The 12,315-nt window shown below is 47.6% G+C and overlaps 1 long non-coding RNA gene across 1 annotated transcript in view; it reads left to right on the forward strand.

The window, feature by feature from the left end:
* The first annotated feature begins 9,693 nt into the window (after positions 1 to 9,693).
* LOC108638942 overlaps positions 9,694 to 12,315 on the forward strand; it is a 48,861-nt gene continuing 46,239 nt past the window's right edge. Inside the window, exon 1 of the long non-coding RNA XR_001920169.3 lies at positions 9,694 to 9,771. This is a non-coding gene — a long non-coding RNA (uncharacterized LOC108638942). The remainder of the gene's footprint in view (positions 9,772 to 12,315) is intronic.

Consider the following 12,315-nt stretch of genomic DNA (forward strand, 5'->3'; position numbering starts at 1 on the left):
GGGTGTCCTGGGCAAGGCCAGGAGTTGGACTTTGATGATCCCTGTGGGTCCCTCCCAGCTCAGGATATTCCATAACTCTGTGATTCTGTGAACCGTGGGATTCATTTGAGCCTGAAATTCGTGGATTTAGAGCTGTCTGGGTAAGCCCATGGATATGTTCCACTGCCCGTTCCCTCCTGGTTTGCTGACTCTGTTTTCACTTACCTTAGTTCAGAGTTATTGACTTGCTCATTTCTGCACCTTTTCTTGTCCTGACCTCGCTCCTCACCCACTTTTCTGGTCAAACTCCCTGGGTGCACTGGCTGGAGCCTCACGTTGGACCTTAAGAACAATTAATCTGTATTAGACAAGGAGTTTCTGGCTGAAGTTTTGGCACTGATATAAAAATCAGCTTTTCTTCATGTCTTAAAACCTTTATTTCCTGCTTTTTTTTATTATTCACTTAACCAACAGAAGGCAAACCTCTGCTGGATGGTGCTGTACTGCCTCATCCCTCATGCCCTCTATTAAGATAATGGGAATTCTGTGTTCCTCAACAGGCACTGGTGCTTTTATTGACAGGTAATTGTTGGGGATATTGTTCACCCTCCAGCCCTGCACAAAGTGTTGCAATCACCTGAGCACAGCCTGGATGAAAAGGTGCTGGTTCCTCATCAGGCTGAGCTCAGCACCTCCTCCAGGCATGGCCCAGAGTGGTACCTTCCCAGGAAATGATTTTAAAGACTGGTTAAACGGTTTTTAATATGAGTTAACAATAAGTTAAACACGTGGAAAATACAGTCTGCACTTAATGCTTCAGATTTCCTCCCAAGGCAATGAATTTTTTTCTGGGAGCCCAAAAGGTCATTTGAGTAACAGTAAAAGTGAAGTTTTTCATACATAAGGAAATTGAATTTTCAGAAGGAACTCATCAATGTCCAAAAGGCCGCTTTTCCTTCCACAGGGCCCATTCTCATCCATCTGGATGTTCCCTTCTCTTCTGTCACTTATTCCTGATGTGGAAGTAATTCAATAGAGGATGCATCTTGGAAAACCCAGTGTTTTGAATGGCTTCAGTTCTTTGTTTCAGGGCAGGGAATTTATTTTCACTTTCTCAGCAGAGTAGCCCCATCCTTTCACACGGTTCCAGTTCCATGGGGTCCTCCTGCAGCACAATTCCTCTAACCCCAGGGAGAGCAGTGGGACCTGCAGCCCCCACAGCCATGTCCTCCTTGTCTTCTAACGGGCACTGGGGTTTGAAGGAACTGTCTGAGCCTTGTTTCTCACACACACTGATGATGGTGTTGGTGTGAGGCTGCTCTGGTTCCTCAGGAGGCTCCCAGGCCCGCCCTGTGTCTGTACAGCCCAGAGGAGACCCGGGGTCTGGAACTTCCCAGGGGACAGTGTTCTCTGTCTTTAATTTTCATGAGCAGCTGAACACTTGTCTGTCATTGCAGCGGTGCTGTCTCCCCTCCAGGCTTTCCCTGTTTTAAATTACACACACAACAGTCCCCTCCCCTTCCAAGATCCATGAGGAGCTTTGCAACGATCACAAATAAGGTTCCAAAGCAGAGCTCACACCTCCAAACTCCAAAGCCCCCAAGCTCTCCAAACTCCTCAGGACCACAGAATGGAAACCTTCCTTCATGGGACAGGAGATTAGGGGTGTCCCTGCTGAGCCATTGGGTGCAGAGCCCTGAGTGCCACAACCAGTCATTCCTGAACACCTCCAGGGATGGGGACTCCACCAACTCCCTGGGCAGCCCCTGCCAATGCTGGAGAAAAATCCTGCAAGGCACAAATCTGGTGGACCTAAAACCTACCTGCAAACAAAGAGGAGGACAAATACAGTGAGCATTAAAATTTTACAGTCTTGAGCTGGTGTCTTCGTTTCTAGGCAGTTTTCACAACATTGAAACACTGGGAATGAGAATAATGTTGAGATGGAAATTAAAAAGTCTTTCATTCCTACAGGATGCAAATGAGTATTTTTGTGCAGTAAAGAGCAGTGGAAGTTGTTTCTCTCCCAGGCTGTGAGGTATCAACAGCTCAGGAGTAGCTGCTGCAGGACCTCTTGGACTAAGGGGAAGGTTTGCACTCAGGGAGAAAGGCAGTGAATTTTCCTCTCCATGTTACCTCCCATGAGCTGATCGAGGTACAATCTCCAAAAATGTTTTCCTGTCATCAGTATCAGTCAGAACTAAGTGCTCTCCCATACACTCCTGCTCAAGGGGCCTTGAAAAAGAAGGTCCCAGGAAAAAATGAGATTTATGACTATTTGGGCAGCACATTGCCCTTTTTGATTGCCTCTTTGTTTTCATCTTCTCTCCTTCTGTACCCTCTGACTTCATCCCCTTATTCCTCCATTGTCTTTGCATTCAGCTGCTTTCCTGGTTCATCTTCACCCCTGAAAGTGCTGTGCAGGGAGTGTGACATTTGCTGTGTCCACTCCATCCCCATGTCCACTCCTCCTTCCCACCCCAAACCTGTTTGCAGCTCCAGGACAGAGACCTGTCTGCTGGTTTGTGTCTTCACAGTGCCTGGCATTTTGGGGAACAGGGCTTTAAAGCTTTGGAAGGGTCTAAACAATGTAGGCTGGATAATAATAAAACAATGGAGCTCTGGGTGACCTGTCACGCACGTCGCTGCCTTTTCTCTCTGAGCAGACATCCTGCCATTAAGCTGCTTAACGTCCCAGTGTGTGCATAATCCATCCCCTGAACTGTGCCACGGGATCCTAAAGTGCCTTTTTGGACTGAAATATCAACTGGGAAGAGAGAGCCAGTGGGACTGACAGGTAGAAGGGGCACCGCCAAAAATAAAAATAAAAGAGAAATAAATAAATAAAATTAAAAATAATTAAAATATTAAAAATAATTAAAATATAAAAAATAATAAATATAAATAAAAACAAAAAAACCCCCAAAAAACCCAAACAAAATAACCCCCCAAAAACAAAACCAAACCAAACCAAACCAAAACAAAAAAAAGACTTGCTACTGAGCATGTGAGAATCTTGCTGTGTCCCAACAGCAGCAGCTCCTGAGGGATGGGAGACGGAAACAAGTCTGTGAGCACAGTTTACAACAGGCAGGTGGAATTTTTGGAGAAGTATTCTTGCTGAAGACTTGTTTGTGGGTTAAGCAGAGAAAGAGATATTACAGTTTGAGTGTTGTTACAGGTTTCTTAGTGTGGGTGACACTTTTTGTGAACCCAGCAAGGTTTTCTCTTCACCCAGGGTTTGGATGTGGACGTTTATTTTCAGAATTGCCTGAGTGTGCTGGATTTATTCAGAAAGGTACCAGCACAGCACATGCAAATCACCCACCAGTAACTGTGTAAGCCAATGACCAATTACCTCAATAACTGGTGATTTGCATAATGCATTCCCAATTATGCATGCAGATATAATAATTGCATGCACAAATGGGGTGAGAGATTGCAGGTGCAGAGTGGGGATACGATCCCGTGTGCTGGGCCCAGAGAGAGCACCTGGGTGGGAGCAGCAGTGCACCAGCACCAGGGGATGCTGCACACCCAGTTTGGTCCTGGGAAGATCCTTCTGCCTGGATCACTCCCTGGAATTGCACGTTGTTTCCAGAAGAAGTGAAGCAGCTCTCCAGCAGCAGGGTTGTCGTGGTTCCCCGTCCTGGCAGCGGCAGTAGGAGGCAGATGGGAACAGCTGGATGGGTTTATGTGGGGAATTCTGCAAGAAGGAGCTAAGATGACACCCAGCAGTGCTTTTAAAGCAGGTCATTCCTTTCACATGCTATTCCATCTCACTTCTCTTATGTTTTATTAATTGGGAAGCTTTTTCTTTTGGTTGATGTTTCTTTCCCCAGATGATCTGTCATGTGAATGTTTCATGAGGAGGGACTCTAATCTCATTTCATCACTTTGCAAGGAACCCCCCAAAGCTTCTTAGAAAGCCAAAGCTCCTTAAAGACAATTGAGGAGCTTCATTGCAAGCACATCTTTTGTATTTACTCCAAGAGTAAGACTGAGAACACACGGGGCATGAAGCTCCTGTCCGCTCGATTCCTGTCATGTGCTAATGGATGAACAGCTGTGGAAACATTCCCTTGCATCTCCTGATACAAGAAGTGATGCCCTGGGTCCAGCCAGTCAAAAACCTGCTGTTCTCGACCATCCTGCAGCACAGGTTGTGCACAGACAGGGCTGAGTGTGCAGCTCTCAGAGAGCTGGGCTTAACTCAGGTCTTAAGAGCTGAATTTGCAATTCCTTATGAGCAGGATGTGAAGGAGCTTCTCTGGGCAAGTTATTCCTTTCCACTTAATTCAGCTGCTGCTTTCAGCATGTCCAGCTCAAAAACCATCTCCTGCCCCCCTTTCCTCCCCCCTACTTCTCTACCATGAATATTTTGGCCGTGTCAAAGAATTCAATATTTCTTTTTCAGGGTATTTTTTTTTCCTGTGTCTTGCTTGTTGAAACCTTCTTGGTGTGAAATTAACTTCGGGGCTCCTGGACCTGAGGAGGAATTGAGTTGACATCTGTAGCTCTACAGACCTGCTCTGTTAGAGAGGAATCCCCAGTGGGATGTTCCTTGCTCAGACTAAGATCTTTTTACTCAATAATTCTGTGTATTAGAATAGAGCATCTCAAGGATTGCAGGATTTGAGGATTTTTTTCCCTGATTCTGTATGAAATAAATGAAATTACTGTGCAGCATGTAAACTTAAGTATTTAAAATGTTGGCTGTATGTTTGCTGCATAGTGGCATTTTTAACAAAAACAACAAACACACCAAACCCATCCTTTATTGCTTTCATTCTACCTCTGAGACAAAGGTTTGTGTCCAGGAAAGAGCAGCATGAAGGTCAAAGGTTTGTGTTCAGGGAAAAGCAGCATGAAGGTAAAGCTTCATGTGGGGAAGGATCTGAGGCTGCTGGAAATCCATTTTACTCCAGGAATCAGCGATCCACAACAAAAGTCCTGTGCTCAGGGTCAATGGATACAGTGGGAATTTGGGGAACTCTACACTGTATTAATGAATATATTGTGTGTGCACGTGCTGGGGACTGGGCAGCATTGTTTTGTAGCAGTACAGTGACAGTTCTATTTTTAATGGAAATAATGTTCATTTTAAGCTTCTCCCATGCGTGTAGGGATGGGTGGCAGTTCTGGAGCTCCTGGGGTCACACACCTGGCTGCCCCCCGTGCCAGGCAAAGCAGTGTCTGGGGTCCTGGACTCCTGGAACGGGCACCTGGGCCAAGGCTGAGCACAGGGAGCTGTCCCAGGAGTCACCTGGGGTTTTTCTCTGCAGTTGTGATTCAGGGGTGTTGGTTCAGTCCCTGGCTCTGTTACAGACACAGGCATGGCCTTGGCTGAGCTGCTGAACTGCTCCTCCTCTGTAAACGAGGGCTCACAGCCTTTGAACTTCCCTCCCCTACCTGTTGTGGTTGCAGACCCTCAGTGCCCTCAGTGCCCTCAGTGCCCTCAGTGCCCTCATCCCTGCTCTCTTCCTCCCTGGGAGGAAGCAGAGACCGCTCTGAGAACTGGGTTCCTCGTGGCTTTAGCCTGAACTGTAGCTCTATTAATACAAAGATAAACATAATTTAAATTCAATTTGACCTTAAGTGGCAGCTGTGACAAAGCATGGCATGTTTGAAGTCTGGATACAATTATTTGGAATTGCTAAACACTGCACTCCAATCCTGACCTTTCACTGGCACCGGAGCCAGAGGAGGGCCCTGACTTTAACTTCTGAACTGCAAATCACCCCGTTGGAAAGAGCCTTCAGAAGCCATTATAATCACAGGGAATGTTGGAAAGTGTGTAGAAGCTATAAGCAAAATATTTATTTTACACACTCATCTGCATTTAATCCATAAATCTGTCTACTACGAGAGTGTTTTACTGGTGTAGAGGAGACAAGTAAGCTGAGATCATAGCAGACATGTCCTATAAGGCTTTACTGGAAATCATTGCTTTTTAATCCCTTTATCCCTGTTATTTCCTACCACTGTGAAAATCCAGTGGCAGGGGAAGCTGGCACAGTGTAGGACAGATGCATAATGTGTAATGCTAAGCAGGCAAGAATCCTTCTGTTTGTGTAATGCTCCAAACACATTAGAAATGTCAGTGTTAGTGCCGTGTCCTACATAAATAAAAATAAATTATCAATACTCAGCTCCGTGTTCCACACCTTTGGGATGACCTTGTGGCATGTGCTGCCTTGATATCAGTGACTAATCTTCTAAGCAGTATAGTGGAAGATGTCCCTGCTCCTGGCAGGGAGGTTGGGATGAAGTGGTCTTTAAGGTCCTTTCCAACCCCCCCCATTCTCCCTGATAATTGGAGCTAGCCAGGAAAGTTGAGCTGGACTAGTTGATATGAAGAGCAGGTACCACCCAAGTGGGCTGTAAAAACTGAGTTGTGTGCTTCATGGAGTATAACACCCGATCCCACACCTTTAATTTTTAATTTCCTTTGCATTATTTCTTCCCTGCATAAACACTGCAAACACGCTTAGGCAGTGGGATTGAGCTGGAATGTCCAGAGGGCATCTAGAAATATCCAGGTGTGTGATTGCTTCCCTGATCTTCCCATTAAAGCCTCCTCCAGGCTGCAGTACAAATTTAATCAGCTGAGCTGCCTCCTGGAGCCCTGGGATGTGGCTGGTCAGGGCGCAGTTGGAGGTGTCTGTACCAGGGTGACAGTGGCTGCAGTGCTCGAGGAGGGCTCGGGGCAGTGCTGGGGACAGCGGGACACCCTCATGTGCCAGGGGTTTGGGAAGGGGGCGGTTCATGGGAATTTCTTTTCCTTACGTGTGTGTTTTGCAAGGGAATGTTTGAGGATGCACGTGGCTGTGAGGGCAGAGCTGTGTGTGAGGGATTTACGTGAGCAGCAGCAGCAACAGTTCCCTCCCAAAGGGAATCCCAGCGATTCCAGGTCATCCCGCCCCGCTGGTGCCGAGTGAGGACAGAGCCTGTGCCCAACACCAAACTGGTCTTTGCTTCAGGGTGGCATCAGGGGCACCCCCAATCCTTTGGGTTAGAAAGTGTGCAATCAAAAAGATCAAAAATCGTGTTTCTCTCTTGTTGCCCAGAGGAGCTGTGGCTGCCCCATCCCTGCAAGTGTCCAAGGCCAGGTTGGAGCAACCTGGGATAGTGGAAGGTCTCCCTGCCCATGGCAGGGGGTGGCACTGGATGGGCTTTGGGGCCCCTTCAATTGTGGGATTTCATGATTCCATGATTCTCCTGCTCTCCAGGGAGGAGATTGGACTGATGGCTCTTCCGACATGCTGAGTGGAACACAATTCTTGTTGGAATCAGAAGTTTCATTGTCCTGGAAACAGAAGTGCAACGAGGCCTGATCTTTGCTCACCCTGGTGCCTCCTGGCCCAGCAGTGGGACAGCCTGTCCTTGCACACCCCCCCCAGCATTCCCCGTGTCCATCCTGTCCGTGCAGGACCCTGCACGGAGTGACCCCATCCCTGCTGCCCCCACCTCCTCCTGCAGCAGCCAAGGGGTTGGTTGCTGTTTCTGCAGTTCAGGGCTGCAGGTTGGAGCCAATTAATGTGAGCACAGCCTCCTCCCCGAGTCATTAGCCACGAGGACAAAGCCTCAGAGTCCCCTCTTCCTCTCTCACCCTGTTTATGCTCCCTGTGATTTCCTGGCAGCTCTGCCAGAGTTCCCAGGCTGGAGCCCAGCTCTTCCAAAGGGGCAGCTGTGGGGGCACAACCCCACCTGGATAAATTAGAATTTATCTGATCTGTTAATCTGGGGCAAGAGAACACATGGAGTGTCGGGGAAGAGCCAGTTCAGGATTTTGACAACAAAAATATGGGTTCTTTCAGCCAGAATAATTTAAAACAATGGCTCATTTCTGTGCTGTTCCTGACATTCAGGAGAAATTGTGGGAGAGTGACAGGTTCTCAGGCTGTTCTATCTGACTTTAAAACATGGGCCTTAGGAAATGACTTTGTACCTAAACAACGAGCAGTTTTCCAATTATTTTACTAAACAAATACAAGTATTCTGTAGAAACAGCTGCGACTCTCGGAAGGTATTTTTCCATAAGGTAAATTCAATCAAAGGGAATGTGCTGCTTTTAGATAATGTTCCAGGAGTGAATGCAGAGAGCAGAGCTGAGGAGCTGAGATACTGAATCCCTGAGCCCCCACTGCTGCCATGGCCCCGGATCTCCCTCTGCCCCCTGCCAGCCATGACTCCTGGATTTCCTACAGCCCCTCCAGCTCCTGCACTGCTGGGAGTTTGATGCAAAGGGATGCAGACAGTTTGCACTCCATGTTGCATTTCAGCATCCCACTGTGCACATCACTGGCAGAGGTTGGGATATTGGATCACAGGATGGTTTGGGTTGGAAGGGACCTTAAAGCCCATCCAGCCCCACCCCCTGCCATGGGCAGGGACACCTCCCACCAGCCCAGGTTGCTCCAAGCCCTGTCCAACCTGGCCTTGGACACTTCCAGGGATGGGGCAGCCACAGCTTCCCCAGACAACCTCCATGGAGAACAAACCCCTCTGGAGCTGAGCTGTGTTTGTCCACCTTCAGATAAGAACTTTGTGGCAGGGCTGAGAGCTGAACCCAAAGGTTTTGAGTCACCAATCCAGGACTGGTTGATCACCCAGGCCTGTTAATCTTCCCAATACATTTAGAGATTTGTAGGTCCGAGCTGGTTCTGTGGAAACCTGCTGGTGGTGCTCTTGGGGATGGATGAGCAGAGCTGCCTCCTGCTGCACTGGCTTTGCCTTCCTCACAGGAACCTTCCAACCCCAGAGGAGAGGCTGCTGGGCAAGGCCAACTCTGTATTTATGTGCTGTGCTGTGGGGGAATGTCCATCATCCCAGGAGGACCACTGAGTACCAGGTACTTGGGTCAAATTCCAGCTGAGTCCTACACCCAAACTCTTTGATCTGGGAATCCACACGAGGACACCAGTGGCCTCCTGGACACCTGGTTGCCTGTGAGGAATGTCAGAGCACAGGCTGAGGGTAAACCCAGCAGAAGAGGAAAATATCAGTTAAAAATCTGAGCTTCCTGTGCATTTTTAAAGCATTTACTAGAACATAAGAGAGCATTTTCTCCCTTGCTAAGCAGTGATCAGATGCCTGCAAGAGCACCTTCTATAGATCCTGCTCCTATAAAATCTAATTGGTTTCATATCTTTTAAATTCTAAAGGCCTTTCTTTAGAGTTGTGGTTTGTTGGTTTTCTTTTTAAAAATCAAGGAATAGATTTATTCTTGATGTTTTGAGCACATTATTGCAGTAACCTCATCCTTGGACCACAGCTTTGGCAGAACACACACATCCATAATGAGGGACTGCGTGTTCTGGGGAGGTTTTATTACAAAAGAAGTGAACAAGTATATTAGGAAGAAAGGGGGAAAACAGAGAAGACTATTTTTTTGGCCAAGCTTTGTATTACAGATCTCATTTCTCTGGTTGCAGCTGCCTTGAGGCTCCCATTCCAGCAAGCTGCTCTGTTCTGCTGAGCTGGAGATACTTCCCAAATTTGCTCTTTGGTGAAACAGCCACTTGTGCAGGTTCCCCATAAAAATGACTGATTTGGGTTTTACCAAGAGCTCTGGAACTGCTCCAGTACAAGAAAGAATTACATTTATAGAGAGGTTTATCAAGATGGGAATAGTGGCACAAACATTTGAAATGGCCGGTGTAATCCTCTGTCTTCCCCCAAACAAGCCTCCCTGGGCAGGGTTTGCAGCTGTTCTGGAATGAAAGCTTCCTGAAAGGAATCTATTTCCCTGTGGGACTGCCCAGCTTTCAGCCCTGCTTCTGGGGGAAGGTAAGAGAGCTCTGTTTTCATTTACTATTTATGAGATGTGCATTCAGATTGCCTAGTGACCACAGGACTCGGTGCTTTTAAGAATCTGCAAATGAGATGAAGCTCATTATTTTTTAATGTGAAAGGGATTATTGCAATGTGAGTGCAGGGATATGTAACCTCAGAGCTGGGGCTTGCTGGGGGATGGATTTGGAGGCTTTTGCTTTAGGAAGCCAATAAAGAGCACACAGGATTTCCCAGTCATTCTGCTCAGCATCTAAAAGCAGTGTTAATTAGAAATAACACTAAAGGGGATTTTTTGTTTAATTGCAGACCACCACTTGTAGGAAATTGCCCTCCTTGTGTGTGCATTTCACTGTACAGTGTTGAGAGAAATGCAGGAGCACGTTACCAAAATAAATCTTTTTCTTAATAAGCAAAAATTCCTGGTTGTCCCCTCCTGCCCCCACGCACCAGAGCCGGGCTCGGGGTCCCAAGGGAAAGCAAAGGCTGAAAGCACAAATCCAACTTGCTCCCGTGATTTCTGGATACCAGGGAGGCTCTGGTCACACACAAGGTTTGTGCACAACTGGAATATTTTTCAGGCCTGTGTGTCTGAGCCAGAGCTGTCAACAGGTGGCAAAGGCACCTGCAGGAGAAGGCTCTGAGTTATCAACGTGTGTCAGTGACAGTTGGAGCTGTTACAGAAAACAGTGAATTGAGGGGAAGCAGCAGAGCTTTGCTGTGTGGGGGAAGGATGGAGGGGCATCGAGCAATTGAGCAGCTGCCAGGACTTCACAGAGCCCTGGGAATGACATCCCTGCTCCCAGCAGCAGACTGGGATCTGCAGGGAGGAGGCACAGGACACGGAGATGCCCCTGCACACCACGGCTGCCTCCTCTCCAGGGCAGTGAGGCAGCATTTATCCAAATGTCCTCAGGGAACTGGTGACCAGCTGCCAGGGAACAGGCACTTACAGTCCTGAGGTGCTTTTTAAGACCCCAGACTAATTTCCTTGCCTGTGTTCCTGCTCTCCTGAGCTCATGCTCCACAAATGCAGTAATTGCAGGCATTTGTTTCGAGCCGCACGAGCCTGAGCTCCGGAGCAAGTTTTATTTACTGCAATTATATCTGGCAGGTAATTTCTAGTAAAGCCAGGGAAATGATAAACCTCTCACTAAATCCATGAACAGAAAAATAGGGTAAATTGATCAAATAAAAGCTGTTTCCTACCTAATAAAAAAATTATTACGTGCATAACATCCTGGAACAGAAATAGCTCTGATGAAACCATGAAGACAAGCAGGAACCTGCTAGAGGCATCTGTGCAGGGTTTTTAAATTTGGGTCCACTCCTAGCAAAGAGACTTAGAATCTGCTTTTGTCCTAACAATGAATTATTATTAATTTACCCTTTGATGGTGGTGGAGCTGCTCCAGCTCTGCCTTGTGTCACTGATGAGTGATTTAGGTCCCTTAAAGAATCCCTGACAAAGGTATTGGCAAAAGGGGATTTAATTTGAGTTTGTAAAGTGTGATTTAACAAAGTTTGATGGCAAGTTTTAGTCTATCATTTACTGCATGGATGAAACCTGCAAAGGGAAATGGAATTAGAATTGATTTAGAATGATTTACACAGAGACTGAAGAGCCAGAAGGGTCAGGGAAACCCTCCTGTTGAGTCTCAAGGTGCAGGGTAGAATTTCTTTCTCATTTGTGTTTGGATAAGGGGAAAAGACAGCCTGGGACATGAGAGCATCCATTTGGACAGGTTAATGAAAGCTTAAAGCAGAACTGGACCCTTTTGATTTCCACAGCAATATCTCTGCATTCCCCCCTCATGGGGTGTGTTAAAAGCATTCCCAGGGCAGTGGTTGCAGGAGCTGCCCCAGGGTTAGGGAGGCCACAGACAGTAATATACAGCATTCCCATTTTCCAACGTAAAGCATCCTTGTGTGTGACTCCATGTCACTTCATGCCTCATTATCCATCACCCTCTGTGGGCTGAGGGAAGCTCTGTCCAAGCCTGGGTTGGGAAGCAAGGCAGAAATGGGAGATGAGGAAGGGCTGCTTATCACCCATGGAAAGGCTCTTCTCTGGCTCCTCCCTGGTGCTCCCCAGACTCCACACTCTGTGAGCCCAGACAGAGAACAGTGTCACTCAGAGGCCCATATATTCCTTCTCCTTTGCAGTGATGGGAACCTGGAGTGACAGGCTGAGAGCTGGGAATTACCCATCATGTGGCACCTCCATCCTCCTCCCAGTGCCCTGCTGGCCAGTCTGGGCACGATGTGATTCCAGCTGGTCTCTGCTTGCACTGAGATGGGAAACCAGGAGATATGTCACTTTGGGAAGGGCTCTGCCCACTCTCTGGGACTGCTGGGTTTGCCCTGCCCAGCTGGCATCAGCCCTGGTAGGTCCCTGGTGGGAAGGTAGTACTAAGCCTGGCTTTGCCAGGCTGGCCTTGTGCAGGTTTGAGGATTCTTTGTCCTTCTTATCATCTCCTGGGCACGGGGCCCTCCCTGAGCTTGAGTGGTGGTTGATCCCTGTGAGGTTCCCGAACAAAGA

This window comes from Manacus vitellinus, unplaced genomic scaffold, assembly GCF_001715985.3.
Source record: "Manacus vitellinus isolate BGI_N305 unplaced genomic scaffold, ASM171598v3 scaffold_14_pilon, whole genome shotgun sequence".
NCBI lineage: Eukaryota > Metazoa > Chordata > Aves > Passeriformes > Pipridae > Manacus > Manacus vitellinus.